We start from the raw sequence: 18,922 nt of genomic DNA on the forward strand, positions 1-18,922 counted from the left end.
ATATATGGGTCTTGTTTTTGTATCCATTCAGCAAGCCTGTGTCTTTTGGTTGGAGCATTTAATCCATTCATGTTTAAGGTAATTATCGATATGTATGTTCCTATGACCATTTTCTTAATTGTTTTGGGTTTGTTTTTGTAGGTCCTTCTCTTCTCTTGTGTTTCCCACTTAAAGAAGTTCCTTTAGCATTTGTTGTAGAGCTGGTTTGGTGGTGCTGAATTCTCTTAGCTTTTTCTTGTCTGTAAAGCTTTTGATTTCTCCATCGAATCTGAATGAGATCTTTGCTGGGTAGAGTAATCTTGGTTGTAGGTTCTTCCCTTTCATCACTTTAAGTGTATCATGCCACTCCTTTCTGGCTTGTAGAGTTTCTGCTGAGAAATCAGCTGTTAACCTTATGGGAGCTCCCTTGTATGTTTTTTGTCATTTTTCCCTTGCTGCTTTCAATAATTTTTCGTTGTCTTTAATTTTTGCCAGTTTGATTACTATATGTCTCGGCGTGTTTCTCCTTGGGTTTATCCCGCATGGGACTCTCTGCACTTCCTGGACTTGGGTTGCTATTTCTTTTCCCGTGTTAGGGAAGTTTTTGAGTATAATCTCTTCAGATATTTTCTCTGGTCCTTTCTCTCTCTCTTCTCCTTCTGGGACTCCTTATAATGCGAATGTTGTTGCGTTTAATGTTGTCCCAGTGGTCTCTTAGGCTGTCTTCATTTCTTTTCATTCTTTTTTCTTTCTTCTTTTCAGCAGCAGTGAATTCCACCATTCTGTCTTCCAAGTCACTTATCCGTTCTTCTGCCTCAGTTATTCTGCTATTGATTCCTTCTAGTGTAGTTTTCATTTCAGTTATTGTATTGGTCATCTCTGTTTGTTTGTTCTTTAATTCTTCTAGATCTTTGTTAAATATTTCTTGCATCTTCTTGATCTTTGCCTCCATTCTTTTTCTGAGGTCCTGGATCATCTTCACTATCATTATTCTGAATTCTTTTCCTGGAAGGTTGCCTATCTCCACTTCATTTAGTTGTTTTTCTGGGGTTTTATCTTGTTCCTTCATCTGGTACATAGCCCTCTGCCTTTTCATTTTGTCTGTCTTTCTGTGAATGTGGTTTTCATTCCACAGGCTGCAGGATTGTAGTTCTTCTTGCTTCTGCTGTCTGCCCTCTGGTGGATGAGGCTATCTAAGAGGCTTGTGCAAGTTTCCTGATGGGAGGGACTGGTGGTGGGTAGAGCTGACTGTTTCTCTGGTGGGCAGAGCTCAGTGAGACTTTAATCTGCTTGACTGCTGATGGGTGGGGCTGGGTTCCCTCCCTGCTGGTTGTTTGTCCTGAGACAATCCAACACTGGAGCCTACCTGGGCTCTTTGGTGGGGCTAATGGCAGACTCTGGAGGGTTCACACCAAGATTTACTTCCCACAACTTCTGCTGCCCGTGTCCTTGTCCCTGCAGTGAGCCACAGCCACCCTCCGCCTCTGCACGAGACCCTCCACCACTAGCAGGTAGGTCTGGTTCAACCTCCCCTGGGGTCACTGCTCCTTCCCCTGGATCCCGATGCGCACACTACTTTGTGTGTGCCTTCCAAGTGTGGAGTCTGTGTTTCCCCTAGTCCTGTTGAAGTCCTGCAATCACATCCCACTGGCCTTCAAAGTCTGATTCTCTAGGAATTCCTCCTCCCGTTTCCGGACCCCCAGGTTGTGAAGCCTGACGTGGGACTCAGAACCTTCACTCCAGTGGGTGGACTTCTGTGGTACAGGTGTTCTCCAGTCTGTGAATCACCCACCCTGCAGTTATGGGATTTGATTTTACTGTGATTGCGTCCCTCCTACGGTCTCATTGTGGCTTCTCCTTTGTCTTTGGATGTGGGGTATCTTTTTTGGTGAGTTTCCAGTGTCTTCCTGTCAGTGATTGTCCAGCAGAAAGTTGTGATTCAGGTGTTCTCACAAGAGAGAGTGAGAGCACATCCTTCTACTCCGCCATCTTGGTTCAGGCCCTAAGGGCACTGATTTTACCACTCACTTTTTCTTTCTCTCTCTCTCTTTCTCTGTCTCTTTCCCTTTCCTTCCTTCCTTCCTTCCTTCCTTCCTTCCTTTCTTTCTTTCTCTCTCTCTTTCTCTTTCTTTCTCTCTTTCTTTCTTTCCTCTTTCTTTCTATTTATTTTCAGTTTATTGAAGTATAATTGAAATACAGCACTGTGTAAGTTTAAGGTGTTCAGCTTAATGATTTCACTTACATACATTATGAAATTCTCACAGTAATTTGAGTGATCATCCATCATCTCATATAGATACAAAATTAAAGAAATAGAAAAAGGTTTTTTCCTTGTGTTGATAACTCTTATGATTTACGCTCTCCTAACCACTTTCACGTATAACATAGAGCAGTGTTAATTATATTTATCATGTTGTACATTACATCCCTAGTACTTCTTTATCTTATATCGGGCAGTTTGTGCCTTTTGACCACCTTCATGCAATTCCCTCTCCCCCCAACCCCCCGCCTCTGGTAACCACAAATCTGATCCCTTTTTCTATGAGTTTGTTTCTTTTTGAAGTATAATTGACTTCCAACACTATGTTAGTTCCTGTTACACAACATACTGATTTGATACTCCTATACATTTCAAAATGATCACCAGGACAAGTCTAGTTCCAGTACGTCACCATACAAGATTTTACATGGTGACTGACTGTATTCCCCACAACTTTACATTTCATACCTGTGACTCATTTACCACTAACATTTTCCATAATGTCTCTTTGTAACCATTTTAAGATTGATAGGTATTTCATTATCTAATTTTTCCCCCCTTCACATCTTCTGTTTCCCCATTTTTCTGTGATATTTCCATAATGATTGTAAATGACTTCTCAAGTGTGTGAGTGAATTCCCTTAAGAGGCTTAGCTTCCCATCATCCGGGCCTACTGATTGGAATTAGTTCAGTTTTGTTAAGTGTTCCCCATCTGCTTTTTGTCAGTTGCATTTTTGCAAAGTCTTCATTCTCTTTAATTATACAAATATGTCTTCTTCATTTTTCTTGTCAAAGACAAATTAAAAAGAATCAGTTCAGTTTCTGAGCTAGTTTAGTCTTCATTAATTCCATACCCCACTCTGTTTTTAGCAGCATTTTTCTTTTCCTCCTCTTTTTCCCCCTTGATAATTTTAAAAGTTTGTCTTCTCATGTCTGGCTTATTTGAGTAACATGAATGAATTTGCTACCTCCAACTCTCTTCCGTAAGTTTTAGCTGACTGTAACAAGATACTTTTCACTTTTCCCCATATTTAGTTCAGATCTGTCTTTGTCTGTAGATATTTGAAGAGTCATTTGTGAAACTACATAAGGTGTTTCTTGTTCATTATTGGTTTCCCCAAGAGGAATTTTAATCCCACGTGTGTTAATTATTTAATTATCCGAATGATGTCTCATACGGTACTCCTGGCCTCTTGCGCACTGATGGAATTAATCCTTCATCCCAGGGCTCCTCAGAGTTCCTGATTCTTTAATGTTTGTACATTTATATTTAAATGGTTCTTACATTAGCTTATAACCATCTTTCCTTTGTTTTTCCTTCCATCGCCCAAGTTCTGTCTCTTCTTTCTCTAAAGACCGATGTTCTTTAGATTTAAATTTTTATTTTCTGTGATCTTCTCTCCTTTCTTTCCATTGCCTCCAGTGCAGGTCATTATTTTCTCTTACACTCTGGTTCTCAAACTTTAACAGCCATGAGGATCACCATGGATTGCTCCTTAAAAGTCCAGATTCCTGGGGCCCCAACCCAGAAATTCTAATTCATCTAGCCTGTGAAGAGCCTAGATATCTTCATTTTGAACAGGCATCCAAGAGGTTCTGATGACGTGGTCCTCTGACTACACTGCTGTGTACTACAGCTACCGCCTGCTAATTACCTTAAGTTCAACAGCCAGATTTTTCATCTCAGAACATTCATCCAGAAATTAACTTATAAAATACCTACTATCTGCAAGGCACTGTGCTGGGCACTCAGAATATCATAATAAGCAAAATGGACTTTGTCCTTGATCTTGCAATGCTTATAGTATATTGAATTGTTTTTTTCCTGTCTTCCTCATCTCAAAAACTTTCTTGATTTCCTCTTGTTTACATGTAACATTGAGTCAGTTCATCTGTATTTTTTGCTAAGGGGCTTATAGAACATAAGAGCAATAACTGGGAATCAGGAGATTTGGATTCTAGGTTTATTTTTCCTTCTGACTGTGTGTGTGTGTCTTACGAAAGGAGGTGGATTGGCTGAGCTCGCTAATGTTCATTTCAGTCAGTGTTTGACTCTGTTGTGCCCCTATGCCTTTAAGGTCTTATAAAGTTTAGAGGAAATGTACCCTGTTTCATCAGTTCTAATATGTCATCATGTATAAGACCCCTCTCAATTTGAGCAATGTTAAACTGTGAAATAATATGCATCATACAACCAATGAGATACTGCCTATGCGTTTGTGTGTGTGTTTGTATTTATGAGGACAGTGATACTACATGAAGCTACCTTCTAACTCCTGACACATGATTAACTGGGACCAAAAAAAAAAAAAAAAAAGTATCACTGGCCTGACACTCATGGATGTGTCAGGACTTATTAAAAGACATAAAGTCTGTAACACAAAAGAAGCAAAGATGCAGTGGGAGTCTATCAGTCCCTCAGCCCAGTTGACTTCTCTTGTGTTTCCCCTGGATTTGCCTCCCTATTGAATTGTGGAGTGTTTAGAGATTTCTAACAATAAAGTAATCAGGGTGACTGTAACTCAGTGGGCAAGTCTTCCATCTATCGCTCAGTTCAGACAGCTCAGAGAAACCAAACTCAGGTTAACACAACGCTTCTAGCGAATTACACCCTCTTTATTTTTTCCTTTTAATTAAATGTGTTCATTTAAAAGCATTTTTAAAAGCACGTGTAGTGATCCAATAGAATAATCACTTACTGGCCACCCTCTCCCAGCCCCACAAACTTTAACTATTTCCAGGCTAGGGTTTTGCATAGGTCACATCAACTACCTTTTAGACTTTTCAAAAAATTATTGTAGTTCCTGGAAACTGCAAGGGCCATCTTATTTCTCTTCATGTTTTCACTGAGTCTTACTGTTCCTGGATGACATATTAACGGATACAGAGGACAGTACTAGAATCAACTCTGTACTCTTATGAAGGCTCTCACTCTGTTGTTGTCCTCACCTTTAACTCTACCCCTGGCTGCCATTCAATTCCCTCTTCCTTTCAAGCACTTTTAGCCTTAGCATTAACTCCTCATGCTACATTTGGTCATCAATATTCATCACTTGACTGTGGAGATATTTTAGTACTACTGGGAGATTCTGGTTAAAATCTTCCATTTCAAAAGTTGTAACTTTAACAGCTAGAGGTAACTGCCAAATAAATGAGATGGACTCCAGGTACCAGGGGAGTTAAAGGGAAGGAGAGATCACTGAGTTATTGGAAGATGCTTCAAGCTAGAAGTGGTATTACGGATGAGTAAGCAAGTAAGATCTGGGAAGCAGTACCAGAGAAAGGTAGAGGCAGGAAAGTATGGGGAGTGTGTGGGGGAGGGACTGTACTGAATGGACTAGCACGGAGGCTGTGCATGTGAGACATGCATGCGAGGAAATCCTGTCCAGGTAGGTTGGGGCTGAATCATGGAGGGTCTAGAAATCCCAGCTAAAAATGTTCAGTTTTATATTTTATGGAGCAAGAGTTTTTAACATCTTAATGAGGCATTTATCACTCCCTGTAAGACCCCAGTCATTCTCTAAGGGATAGGGCTGGTGAATGGCACAGTGGGGCTCATTCCGACTAAAATCGTTAAGGCTTTGTGTGTGTGGTATGTGTGTCTGTGTAGGTATGTGCACGTATGCAAACACAATATACATACTAATAGATATTAGTCCCTCTTGAGATGGGAAGCCCTGAACAGCCTGGAGGAGAGTACAGCACTGCTGGCAGAGTTCTCCTTTTGTAGGTAATCTTGGAAAGCTGTGAAATGAAATCCCAACTACCCGGTCTTCCAGATTTCTTAATTTCTAATGATCAACCTGCTGACAAGGCTTGCCATAAGCAGTGGGAAGCATTGGAGATTTCTTTTGGTTTCTTTTTGTGTGTGTGTTTTGTGTGTGTGTGTTTTAAATGCTGGAATTGATATTATGAAATTATTGTGTTAGAAAGGATGTGTGCTAGATGTAGTTTTCTGATGAGTTGGAGGGGATCGCTCAAGGCCAATTGAAAAGACCCTTTTGAAAGTCTAGCATGAGACGAGGAGGGACAGAATAAGGACAGTGAGAGTAGAAAGAAAGGAATACAGGGAGAAGTTATCCACTTAGTAAACGTTTATTGAAATTTATTATACTTCAGAGATTTACAGTGGAAAAAGCTGGAATCTCTGCTTCAAACAGCCCTCACTAGTGGGCAGTCAGACATGTAAATTGTAATTACATGATGCGCTTAATGATAGAACTGTGCTGAAGTGCTGTGGAAACAGAGGGGGATTGCTCAGTCTAGTGGGGATGGGGAAGGGACTCAAGGGGAGCTTAAAAGGAGTGGTATTTGAGCTTATTTGTTAGCTGAAGGAGAGAAGCTGGTAGAGAAGGAGGGGTTGGTTTATGATTGAGGAGACAGAAGAGAAAACTAAATGAAGTGAAATATGGAGGGGGTAGGGGTAAATGGATTTTGACTACAAGGAGAAGGCACTTGGGGGACTCGAAGATTGGCCAGACAGGGAGGAAAGGAATAAATTAAAGTTGACCGAGGAATCAGTTTTGTGTAACTGAAAGAATGGTGGTACTGTTTGTAATAAAGAGAAGATGGATTTGTTCTAAGCCCATTTGAGTCTGAGGTGCTGACAGTCCAATAGGAAGCTTGTAGTGAAGCCTGATAAAGCAGTGAAAGATAAGGGTGAGCACCATTGATCAGAGGAGGTGGATAATGGTAATGTAATCTATCATACCAAGTGCGTGTCTGTGGGAATGGGGGGCTTGTGAGAGGGCTAGTTGCTGTGAAAGGCATGGAGCGAGTTTTAAGTTCTTCCAGAGGTGATGCGTTGTCCAGGATCCCAGGCATGGAATGATTGTGGAGGCTAGACCTGGTGCGGGAAATGTAAGTAGTGCTAGAAGCAGAAGGATGGCTTTCCAGGAAGTCCTAACAGGAGAGGCCCAGTGCAAGGGGAAAGATGAACAGCAGACACACCGACCTCTTGGCAGAGTCTCTCCCGTGCAGTGTAGAATGTGAGCTCATCGCTGGTTTCTTTACCAGAGAGCAGCCGGGTAGCCTTGGATGGAATCAGAAATCAGACCTGTAGGGCTTCCCTGGTGGTGCAGTGGTTAAGAATCCGCCTGCCAATGCAGGAGCTGCCAATGCAGTGGACACGGGTTCAAGCCCAGGTCTGGGAAGATCCCACATGCCTCAGAGCAACTAATAAGCCCGTGTACCACAACTACTGAGCCTACGCTCTAGAGCCCGAGTGTCACAACTACTGAAGCCCACGCGCCTAGAGCCCGTGCTCCGCAACAAGAGAAGCCACTGCAATGAGAAGCCCGTGCACCGCAACGAAGAGTAGCCCCCGCTCTCCGCAACTAGAGAAAGCCTGCGCGCAACCATGAAGACCCAATGCAGCCAAAAATAAATAAATTAAATAAATAAATTTATTAAAAAAAAAAAAAAGAAATCAGGCCCGTAGGTAAGGACCTGGTCTGTGAAGTGCAGTTGCCCTACAGTCTGTTGTCACTTCATTCCAGTGATGGGAACTCAAGTACTAAAAACTTCTCTGTGTCCCTTCCCGTGGGCAAGCACCAGGGTGCAGAATGCAGCAGCTACTCTGGATGAGTGCTTCTCTTTGCTGCTCTACAGATTCAGCTGCCTGCCTGTGGGCTTGCCCTCTGTTGGGGCATGTCCGTGGGTGGTAACAGTGGCCTTTAGGGAAAGTTTCCCTGTCTTCTTGGCTGTGATGAGGGCCCAGAACCAAGCATAGTACCTAAGGGCCCTGGGGCTTCATCCCTGGCTCTCAAAATTGTATTCCCAGAAAGGGCAGCTGGAAAATGCCCCCTCAGAGTGGAAGGTGGTTAAGTGAGGTGTTGTCTTCTGTGCACAGAAAGCAAACAAGAAACCCCTGCAATAAGGATGGTGCCCAGACAACAAAAGCTTGGGGTGGAGTGTTTCCCTTACGTTGGCCATTGTGCCAGGACTGCTGACAAATGATAGACCGCAGGAGCCGTGTGGTTCGGGGAATTATGATCACGTTCTGTTCTCTTGCTCCCAGGAGACTTGGGTGTACTGATATTCTGGCCAAAAAGGTATGCTGAGAACCAGGTCCGCATCAGAGTGGGGTGTAGTTCACTCACTAGCTGTGGTTGGCCAAGGGTTCAAGCTGAGCACTGTCTTCAGGAAGAGCCAAACTACAGAGTCAAGCTGGCTGACCAAGGGAGTTTTTACTCCGAAGGGGCAAGGATGATTCTGGATGAGAGCCGGTGTAATAGGCTCCAGGAGACCAGAAAAGGAAGGATCAGAGTAGAGAGTAGCAATTAGTCTGAATAAGTTTTTTGCACCAAAGTGAGTATCTTTATATAGGGGTACATGGGGGTCTCATGTGTGAAAAAAAAGAACTCTTTAAAAGAGCCTGACCATCTGTGAGTAGTTTATTCCTTTTCTACTAACCTTCTTGAATCTTTCTCCTTCCATTTGCCTCTATTTAGGCACAGTTAGTTGGAGAGTCATATTTATTGAGGACTGGCTTTGTATTAGGTAATGTTTTAGTGTTGGGACCATGGCAGTGAACAACATAGTTGTTGGGACAGAGAAGAGTTCCTTCTTCCATGGAGCTTACATCCTAGAGGGGGGATGGAGGCAGTAAACTCATATATACATACGTACATACGAACGATGATTTCCTTCCTGATGTGTTCCTATGAAAAGGAAGCATTAAGGGACCAATGCTGTAGGGTGTGATTTGTTCTGGAGGTGTCTTCTTCAAGCTAGGTGGTCAGCAAGCTCTCTTTGAAGAGATGACATCTGAGTTCAGTCCTGAATGATGAGAAGGAGCCAGCCACATTAAGACTGGGGAAAGGGAGAGGAGAGTTAGGGCTTTATTTGGCCATATTGTTCGTGGTGCCTGTGAGACATGAGATGCAGAGCTAGCAGGTGGGCATATGCTTCTGGGTGCTCAGGGGAGAGAGCTGGGCTGAGAGATTGTATTTTAAAGTTACAGGACTGGGTGAGATCTATTCACACTTCTGTGGGGCTCTTTTTAATCATGTATATTTGCCTAGAGATAAACTGTGTGCGTATAGAATTCTTATTTTAAATAGGACCCTTTTTTTTTTAATTAGGCAGAACTTTGGGAACATGAATATGATTTTGTATGTGCCTATTTTTTTCCATATTTCTGGATCATAGGTATAGTGATTGCTAAGTTCCTTCTACCATGTACTTGATTCTAAGAGACAGCATTTCTCAAAGTTTTCAACTTCTGATAAATTGAAATTTTTCTAAACTCATTATAGAATCTACTCAAGTGTGCATATGCAGTCATAGGTTTCTGATCTTCAGATTTATTAAGAGTCCCTGGAATCGCTCTCTTGGTAAATATTGTATTTGTAAAAGGATTGCTGAAACACGTGGAAAGTGCTTTACAGCTAACACACATCCAGCGTTCCGAAACTCCTTACAATTGTACAGAGTAAGGCTTTGGAATACAAGGTGACTTGTACAGGGCAGCACAACTGAAAATTTTTAAGGGCAGCCATAGAATCCACGGCTTTAATGTCTGTGCCTGGGCTCTTTCTGCTACCTCAGTGGTTCTCAGCCTTGCCTGCACATCAGAATCATCTTAAGCAGTTAAAACAAAACAAAACCCACTATGCCCAGGCTCTGTACTGGAGGCCTAGGACAGTGATTGTTGTTTTACACTCCCCAGGTGATTCTACCATGCAGCTGTCGTTGTGAGCCGCTGGCCTGTACCAACTGCCTTCCCAGGAGCTGTGTTGACATCAGATGTATTGTCTCTTTAACTCTAAGAGATTACTGAGTCAACCGGGACACTTTGTAGCGACATTGATAAGGAAGGCCTCTCTTTTCTTTCCAGTAAAGTCTCAGGTAGAGAGCCCTTACTCTCACTCTAACTGTTTTCAGCCTCTGTGAGTTTGAAGGCATCACACATTCTGTTTCTTTGGCGTCAGCATTCTCTCTGCAGGTACATGAGACCAGTGAAGCTGGACCGACTCTTTTCTTCTTCCAGCCCAGTATAATTACAATCCAAGACTGTCAATACAACTGTCTTCTCATTTAAAAGGGGACTTTGTCCAGATTTTAGGATGGAGAGATAAGCTTTTGTAATTTTTGCTCCATTCTTCATGTTGTAAAATTCCCTCTGGTGATTTGTTTGTGTTTTGAATGGTTACCCCCAGCTTTTTAAAGCAGGTTTGTCTGTGAAATGAAGATGGCTTCTTCGCTCATGTGCTCACTATTAACTAGTGACTAGATGCCTGTTTCTTGCTTGACCAGATTAGCGCTACTAACCTGGTATTAACCTGGTCACACCAGGCAGTATACTCACTGGGCTCTATACTCACCATCATAAATACAGAAATTGAGATTAAACATTTAGAAATTCTTAGTGATTGGACAAAGTAATTTTATGTCTGTTGAATAATAAAAATAAAATTGGAGCTTAGGTTTTGTTCATATTTGTCTTTCTAAAATTTTACTCTTTCTGTGTTTTGAGAAAGTATCAAAACTGGTCCATCCTCACAGATAATGTCAGAAGCCATGGACTAGATCTCTGAACCCAGCAGGAACTGAGAAGACTAAGGACCACCCCTACTTTTTTCACATGAATAGTGATAATATACTTGATTTGGGACTATTTTTGAGGATGTAGAGTGACAAACCGTCAAGTGGTAAACTTCATGTTTTGGCAGTGGGAATCAGCCTACAACTCAGCCTCAACTTATAAATTTCTAAACCTGTTTCTGACACTTTATTTGCCACCTGCCCTCCTTAGGCTGCAGTTACATTTCCATATGTTTATTTATCCCTTTGAAAACACAGGGACATTCTGGTAGGTTTAATGTTGGATTTTTAACCACGAGTCAAGTATTAAAGGGGAAAAATCATTTTCATTTTGCTTTGGTAGCTTATGTTTCCATTTTTAAGTGAGACTGGCCAGGTCCACCCAGCATTTCATCATTTCTTGGGTTCAGATGTATTTTGGCTCTGCACTATTATGTTCTAGAAGATATATCATTTTCTAAAGCATATTGAGGCATGAAAACATCAGTGTTGATCCTTTTTCACTACACATTGTTTTAGGCAATCAAGGACTTTTGCTTGCTTTTTTCCCTACTAGGATATGTAGATCTTACAGACGAAAAATGAAGGTTGGTTCGCTCTCTGTGATTTCCGCAGAGTCCACCCGGATTCCCCCCTTTTCTCTTACACTATTATTTCCTGTTGTAAGAATAAGGCATGACCATTATAGAAAATTTGGGAAATTCATAAAAATAGAAGAAGGAAAGTTAACTTTTCCATGTTCCCAGCACCTAGAAATAACTGGTGTTACATTTTAGTGGACTTTGTTCTCTAAATGTTTGCTTTATTAAAAATCACAAAATTGACTTCCCTGGTGGTGCAGTGGTTAAGAATCCACCTGCCAATGCAGGGGACACGAGTTCAAGCCCTGGTCCAGGAAGATTCCACATGCCATGGAACAGCTAAGCCCGTGTGCCACAACTACTGAGGCCTGCGCGCCTAGAGCCCGTGAGCCACAACTACTGAGCCCACGTGCCACAACTACTGAGGCCTGCGCGGCTAGAGCCCACGCTCCGCAACAAGAGAAGCCTCCGCAATAAGAAGCCCACGCACCACAATGAAGAGTAGCCTCCTCTCGCCACAACTAGAGAAAACCCACGTGCAACAATGAAGACCCAATGCAGCCAAAAAAAAATCACAAAATTGTCATCATATTGGGAATGCAAAAATCTATGCAATTATTTATATAAGCCACTTTATTCAGTTTATAAAAGTAGTTACATATGCATTATAGACATGCTTAGAAAATGGAGAAAACATAAAGTAGAAAATTTAAAAATCACCCAAATCCTACATCCCAGGGGTAAATTTTAACTTTCACTTATATTTATTTACTTTTGATTTTTAAAAGCATAGTTGAGTTCATATCCTTAATTGTTATTATTACAGTAAGTCCCCTACATATGCATGAATTCCGTTCTGAGAGTGCGTTCGTTAAGTCCAATTTGTTCGTAAGTCCAACAGAGTTAGCCTAGGTACTCAACTAACACAATTGGCTATATAGTACTGTGCTGTAATAGGTTTATAATCGTTTTCACAGAAATAATACATAAAAAACAAACACAAAAAATAAAACATTTTTAGTCTTACAGTACAGTACCTTGAAAAGTAGTACAGTACAACAGCTGGCATACAGGGGCTGGTGTTGAGTGAACAAGGCACAAAGAGTTACTGACTGGAGGAGGGAGAGGAGGTAGGAGATGGTAGAGCTGAAGGATCATCCCCAATAGGAGATGGAGGGCAGGCTGCAATTTCACTCATGCGTGACATTGATGGCACAAGTTCTGGTTCCTTGCTGGATTCAATTCTATCTACCCTCTTGGAAAAACGATCCAGTGATAGCTGGGTAGTAGCTCTTTTCTTCTCGTCATAGATGACACGGTAGCACTGGATTGCATTCTGAACGGCTGCTACAACCTTCGTGTACCATTCTACATTTGGGTCCTATGCCTCAAAAATTAACAGCGCCTCCTCAAATAAAGAAAACCCCCTTGTCATTTCCTGCATTGTGAATCTCTTCAGTTCTTCAGTTACTTCCTCTTGTCTCTCTTCATCCTCTCTCTGGGCCTCCAGTTCCATCAGGTCTTTATTACGAACAACGTCTACCATCTTTTTTGCCTTGCTTCACTCTCTCAATTATTCTCACTTTTGTTTCCATTGTTATTGCTTGGCACTTAGCAGTACCAGCTACATCACTGCTGATTTTACGCTTGCTTCTGGATATCCTGGGCTTGAAATAAAGATACCGCACTACTGCACTCTATACAGTACTGTACAGTAAAGTACACAAAAGCACAACTGCTTGTACATGATGCACACACGTGATAATGTACACCAGACATGTGAACTAACTTACGTGATTGGACGTGCAAACGCATGTTTGCATCTTTGAAAGTTCTCAACTTGAAGGTTTGTATGTAGGGGACTTATTGTATTATTATTTTTTTGGCCGTGCCGCATGGCTTGTGAGATCTTAGTTCCCTGACCAGGGATTGAACCCTAATCACGGCAGTGAAAGCGGTAAGTCCTAACCACTGAACTGTCAGGGAATTCCTGATATCCTAATTATTTTTAAGCATACCTAATATAGGCATAGTCACAAGACCTAGATGAGAGAAAAGTTAATGAAAAAAAAAAGGCTAATATGTTACTCTATGTAATTATTCACTTTTATAGAGAAAATACAATTTTCATTTTGGTAGTTCTCTTGGAATATTGTCCTGAATGTGTCTAAAATAGTTGAGCTACCATTAATTAACGGTAGAAAGAATAACACTGTTACTATCTTATGTCAAAGATTGTAGAATCTTTGGGTAATTTGATAACTAAAATATTTTGACTGGGGTTCAAAATAAGTGGTTCTAGGTGAAGGGCAGAAGAGGAAAGGCACAGGTGTGGTAAGCATTCTCTGGCTGCGCTTTGCCCTTGAACTGCACAATGCACCCTGCTACACGTAGTCCAGTTGGGTTATTAACACTGGGGCTGGGAAAACTCAACCTGAAGTTGGGCCTAAAGTATGTCTTAAAACTGTCCCACAATAATGGATAGAATTGTGTACCCCAAAAAAGATACGTTCAAGTCCTCACCTCCAGTACCAGTAAATGTAACCTTATTTGGAAATAGGCTCTTTGCGGATATAATCAGGTTAAGATGAGGTCATACTGTATCAGAGTGGGCCCAGACTAATCTAAAGACTAGTGTTCTTATAAGAAGGGGGAAAAGACATGCAAGGAGAGTGCCGTGTGATGATGGAAGCAGAGATTGAGGTGATTCATCTACAAGCAACCATCAGAAACTAGGAAGTGGCAAGGAAGGATCCTCCTCCAGAATTTTCAGAAAGAGCATGGCCTACCAACACCTTGATTTCAAACTTCTGGCCTCCAGAACTGTGAGAGAATAATTACTGTTGTTTTAAACCACCCTATTTGGGTAATTTGTTACTGCTGCCCTAAGAAACTAATACACTCCCGAGAACAATGGTGCCTTATTTTCTGAACTCTCACAGGTTATGTCTTCTGAGCTTTCTTAAACGTGAGAAAAATTTATTTTTGGTATGCACTTTTCCCTTAAAAATCTGTAGACATTGTTCCATAGTCTTCTCTGTCATGTAGTGTTGCAGAAGGTATAAAGCTATCCTGATTTTTGTTCTTTTTGTAAGTTCTTAGTTCTACCTTTTTTTTTTTTTTCATTTGCCTCACCAATTAGGTCTATCTAGAAAAAGGTCATTTCATCGCTCCCCCTTCCCCAAATGTGGTAAACTCTTGTTTTACTCGTGGTATTTTTTTCCCCCAAAACAAGAAAATATACTTCAGGGGTGTGTGTGTGTGTGTGTGTGTGTGTGTGTGCGTGCGTGTGTGTGTGTGTGTGCGTGTGTGTGTGTGTGTGCGTGTGCGTGTACACATATATCTTTTTAAAAAAATGTTGTTTCTAAATTCTTGGATTAAAACCTTGTTCTCAAATCTCCATATCATCTGTTCTCAACCTTTTCCACCTTTGTTGTTGTTTTCCCCTCTTCATTTGGAAGTACTTCTCAAGTTTGTTTTTTATACCTCTGATTGTACTTGATGGAATATCACTGATAACCTTTGTCCTTTTATTATAGCTCTCTCTTCTGCTATGATGTTTTATTTTCTTTGTAGTTTTTCTCATCTTTCCTTTGTTTTTATTTTATCCTGGTGTCTTTTCAGCCTTTTTTCTCTTTAATGATTTCTTGTACTATTGCAAGAGGCCATGTGTTCTTCTTACATGCTACTTGAAGATGCCAGAATTTATTGAAACTTTCTTGTTTCTAGTTTCTTGAACTGTATCTCTTCCTCACTTTTTCTTTTTTCTTCTTCCTGTTTACTCATTCTCAAATGAGAGGAAGTTCCTCTAGACCCAATTTTTGCCGACTATTCCAATATGAAGACTGCTTCTTAACCTATTACTTAAACATTTGGGTACTAATGAAATCATTTTCTGAGTTTTATTGCTAGAAGTCAATTTCATGTGTATGTCTGCCAACTCAGTTCCTAGTTTTCATATAATGCAAATCTGTTTCCTTGAGATGGAATCTTCATCCTCCATTACTACCTGACTCCCTGGTACATAGAAAATAGACAACACATTATAATAAACATAAGTGCATCTTCCATGATTATTTTTGTCTTTATCTACAGTCTTTTACATAAGAAGATTCTGTTTGTCAGAGCTCCATTGCCAGTCTTGTCCTACTTTGTAGCATATTGATGAATTTGAAGTGCTGTTTCCAGTGGATATCGGATAAGAAGTGTTTGTGTCAGGTGGTAAGCAGGAGAGCTAGCTGCCTCTCAAGCCAGCATCTATGTAATAGTGCATGGTTGCCCAGTTTTGTTTGGTTTGGAGAGTACAGACAGCGGGAGAGTGGGAAAGGCTTTCTGTACCTATTTCCACGTGAGCAGACTCAATTTCCTTCCACTGGTGCAGCAGTTACTATTAAGTTTAAACCAAAAAGGTGTAGGTTTTAATCCCTATTCCATGAACCTGTATTTAGTGGAAATTCTTTAAAGATTCTGGTAGTAGTTGTGTGTGGGTTCAGAGTTTTGGCATTGTGAGTTGTTTTTTTGTCTTCTTTTGCACTCATAGGTATTTTAATGAGTATGTGGGAGAGATTGTGTGGGGTACTACTGGCCAAATACTGTCTTTACATTTTAACTTGAAAGTCTGATGTTGGTTTGTCATTTCTACTTATAGATTTCCTGTTGACTTGTAACTTAGGGCAAGATCATCTTTTAATCTTACTTTCTTCAGCTTGAAATGGGATTTTAAATGTCTATTTTAAACACAGATTAATATAACTATTAATTTAGGTAATTTACTAATATTTTATTTATTAATATAAGACATTTTTCTTGCATTCTTGACCAAATGAATTTTTCTTTCATTCATTTGGTAGACGAATAGTATTTAAAAATTTCACTTTTTTTCCCCTATTTGTAGATTTTCCTATTTGTATATTTGTATATCTCCAAGCGTATATTATTTAAAAACTTTGAGTCGGAGGCAGAGTTAAAGGGGTTTACTGATGGATTCGAGACGGTGGCTGCCCATCAGTGAGCTGCCATGCTAAGGAGAGAATGTGAAACGCAGCACCACTTCTGACCTTTTTTTTTTTTTTTTTTTAATTTATTTATTTATTTATTTATGGCTGTGTTGGGTCTTCGTTTCTGTGCAAGGGCTTTCTCTAGTTGCGGCAAGTGGGGGCCACTCTTCATCGTGGTGTGCGGGCCTCTCACTGTTGTGGCCTCTCTTGTTGCGGAGCACAGGCTCCAGACACGCAGGCTCAGTAGTTGTGGCTCACGGGCCCAGCCGCTCCGCGGCATGTGGGATCTTCCCAGACCAGGGCTCGAACCCGTGTCCCCTGCATTGGCAGGCAGATTCTCAACCACTGCGCCACCAGGGAAGCCCGTGACCTTTTTTGAGTAAGGTCTCCAGCATGCTGCTAGCTTACAGCGTGTTATCAGTTAGACCTGCTCAGCCCATACCTGATGGACCTGGTGAAAAGAGGTCAATGATTTTGAGTCAAGAAGACAGCTGTACACTGGGATGATTCCAGAATGACCTGTTTCCTTACTTTAACTTCTTAAGAAATTTTTTCAAATGTGATAAAAACACATAACATGAAATTTACCGTCTTAACCATTTTTAAGTGTACAACTCAGTAGTGTTAAGTATATTCACATTATCGTGTCGCTATTAAACGTTTTTCTCCTACTACTGAGAAGAGGTGAAGCTCTAATTATTCAGTCCAGTGCACTGTGATTTGTTGAACAGCCCAGTTTTTCACGTGAAAGAAACAGCTGAAGACAGAATAAAATGAAATAAAGAAGAAAAGCAGTGAGGAGGGAAGAGGGATAAAGCTTAGATTAGAAATAGTCCCTATATGGGCTTCCCTGGTGGCACAGTGGTTGGGAGTCTGCCTGGGCAGGGAACATGGGTTCGAACCCTGGTCCAGGAAGATCCCACATGCTGCGGAGCAACTAAGCCCGTGTGCCACAACTACAGAGCCTGTGCTCTAGTGCCCGAGAGCCACAACTACTGAGCCTGAGAGCCACAACTACTGAAGCCCGTGCTCCTAGAGCCCGTGCTCCACAACGAGAGAAACCACCGCAATGAGAGGCCCACGCACCACAAAGAAGAGTAGACCCCGCTCGCAGCAACTAGAGAAAGTCTGCACCCAGCAACAAAGACCCAACACAGCCAAAAATAAATAAATAAATAAATAATTAAAAAAAAAAAAAAGAAATAGTCCCTATAGCAGCAGTATTAGTGAATATTTCATTTCCTTTATCTAAAACATTAAGAAGTTTAAGATTAGGGAAAAAAGGAAAAGTACCTTCAATGTGTACATCTATTGTAAAACAACTGTTGATAACTATTTTTTAAGATATAATTATTTTAGATATGTTAAAATGTGAGAAAATATGTATTATAGAATCTAAGAAATACAGGGAAGTGTTATGTATGGTGATGAGAAGCAGCACATGTTGTGTCTGAGGGGAAAGCTGGTGACCAAAGAGGCAGAACAGTGGCACAGCCCAGGCGTAGAGAGGGGCCAAGAGTCATCTTGCCAACCTCAACCACCGCCTTCTTCATACTCCACTCTGCCCATCTCCTATGTCCAGAGTAGCTAATGCTCATTGATTCTAGATAAGAGGGGTTTTTCCTCTATAAAATTTATTTTCAAGTAGGTTGCTTTGATTCTCCACCATTAAGGGCTGTTGACAGCAGCTGACAGTCTAACAAATGCATACTGTGGAAACATGTTCTTAGCAATAATGACAGAATAGCCAACAAAATATAACATATGTGAGGTACTAACCTTTGTGTTTACTCCGAGCAAATGAGCAATATATGGACATTTTGAAATATATGTCAGTTTAAAATTCTGTCACGTGAGCTTAGTTCAATTCTCTAGTCCATCTTCTGTCTTTTTCTATGTGAAAAGTACCTTATAATGGCATCACTGATTGTTTATCAATTTCCTTTCCATTATGTAAACTCCATGTGTGTCTACCCTCTGTCAGCCTGTAAGTTTATCATGACACATATACATGGAATGGATCTTTTCTGGGAGGAGAATAAACCGTAAATATGAACGAGGCTTTAAAAGAGCCTAACATAAATCACTAAGAAAAATCTGTAGTAGGCTGTGAGAGTATAAAAATCACTGTGAATTATAAATAAGACAGCAGGATTATAGAAATCATTTTATATGAAAGCAGATATATTTCTTCTTACAGTAGTGCTCAATGATTTTAATAACATTGGTTGATCAGATTTGTTGTGGAATATAGTAGAAAGTTCCATAGTAAAAATTCTGGGTGATAATTGATAGCATGGAACACTGATGCTACTTATGCTATTGGAATTGCATTTACTTTATGTTGTTTTCAAGGTATTGTCAAAAGAAATCTTTCCCTTTTCTCTTTACATTTGCTCTTAGAAAATAATGTATAGATTTTTAATCCTTTAAAAATCTGTATTGAAAATTTCAAGCTTGATATTTTCACTTAATTAAAAAGTTATTTATCTGAAATTAGTGATTAACTTTTGGGTTACTTATTAATGAAGCATCCAGAGAACCTCCTTAATTTTTT

The 18,922-nt window shown here is 40.6% G+C and overlaps 1 protein-coding gene across 2 annotated transcripts in view; it reads left to right on the forward strand.

The window, feature by feature from the left end:
• Window positions 1-18,922, forward strand: part of EXOC4 (exocyst complex component 4) — an 808,183-nt gene that overhangs the window by 188,081 nt on the left and 601,180 nt on the right. The gene's annotated exons all lie outside the window — the stretch shown is intronic.

This window comes from Balaenoptera physalus, assembly GCF_965194825.1.
Source record: "Balaenoptera physalus genome assembly, chromosome: 8".
Lineage (NCBI taxonomy): Eukaryota > Metazoa > Chordata > Mammalia > Artiodactyla > Balaenopteridae > Balaenoptera > Balaenoptera physalus.